Genomic DNA, 1,728 nt, shown 5'->3' with positions numbered 1-1,728 from the left:
AATCTCTTCCCACAACCAAACCATCGCCAGAGAAGTCCTAGTAAACAACACAGAAATCATCGATAGATACAGCGATAGCAGGCGGCTTGACGTTTGCGAGGCACTGCACATTAAAAAGTCAACACCAGCAATCAACAGCCAATTAATGCACAACTATATTCTACCCACCTCAAGACTCCGCTCCAATATAGAAGCATCAAGAAATATGGACCAATAGGCTTTCTACAATCACTTCCATTCAATACCCATTGTTTCGTGTTCTGTCTTGTGTTGATGAAATTAATACCCTATTAATGCCACCTCACCCCATCCACCTCACTCAAATGTAGATATAAACAAATCGGAGATGTGTAAGTTCTATTCAGTTGTGTATGTGTAAACTAAAGTCTTTGAAAATGTAATAAGTTTTACGAAACGCGCTCAAGTGTCGTGTCAGACTAGAAATAAAAATGAATTTTGGAGAATTGATTTTTGAATTAACACCAACAGTGAAAAGAAATGTACGAAAGATAGAGAAAATTCGTGTTAGAATTATTAATCTTACTTTTTCGGTCATATTTAATAATATATGTCTACAGGAAAGACTGCTACCAAAATATACTAATATATATATTTATATATATATATATATATATATATATATATATATTATATATATATATATATATATATATATATATATATATATATATATATATATGCGAACAAGCCTGAATGGTCCCCAGGACAATATGCAACTGAAAACTCACACCCCAGAAGTGACTCGAACCCATACTCCCAGGAGCCACGCAACTGGTATGTACAAGACGCCTTAATCCACTTGACCATCACGACCGGACAAAATGAGGTGATAGCCGAGGCTATTTGAACCACCCCACCGCCGGCACTCGGATAGTAATCTTGGGCATAGCATTTTACCAAATCACCTCATTCTTTGGGGCACACGTGAGGAACACAAATGCGAACAAGCCTGAATGGTCCCCAGGACAATATGCAACTGAAAACTCACACCCCAGAAGTGACTCGAACCCATACTCCCAGGAGCCACGCAACTGGTATGTACAAGACGCCTTAATCCACTTGACCATCACGACCGGACAAAATGAGGTGATAGCCGAGGCTATTTGAACCACCCCACCGCCGGCACTCGGATAGTAATCTTGGGCATAGCATTTTACCAAATCACCTCATTCTTTGGGGCACACGTGAGGAACACAAATGCGAACAAGCCTGAATGGTCCCCAGGACAATATGCAACTGAAAACTCACACCCCAGAAGTGACTCGAACCCATACTCCCAGGAGCCACGCAACTGGTATGTACAAGACGCCTTAATCCACTTGACCATCACGACCGGACAAAATGAGGTGATAGCCGAGGCTATTTGAACCACCCCACCGCCGGCACTCGGATAGTAATCTTGGGCATAGCATTTTACCAAATCACCTCATTCTTTGGGGCACACGTGAGGAACACAAATGCGAACAAGCCTGAATGGTCCCCAGGACAATATGCAACTGAAAACTCACACGAAATAGCCGATAGCCTCGGCTATCACCTCATTTTGTCCGGTCGTGATGGTCAAGTGGATTAAGGCGTCTTGTACATACCAGTTGCGTGGCTCCTGGGAGTATGGGTTCGAGTCACTTCTGGGGTGTGAGTTTTCAGTTATATATATATATATATATATATATATATATATATATATATATATATATATATATATAT

Source organism: Procambarus clarkii, chromosome 28 (assembly GCF_040958095.1).
Source record: "Procambarus clarkii isolate CNS0578487 chromosome 28, FALCON_Pclarkii_2.0, whole genome shotgun sequence".
Taxonomy (NCBI): Eukaryota; Metazoa; Arthropoda; class Malacostraca; order Decapoda; family Cambaridae; genus Procambarus; species Procambarus clarkii.
Note: the sequence above shows the minus strand (reverse complement) of the source record.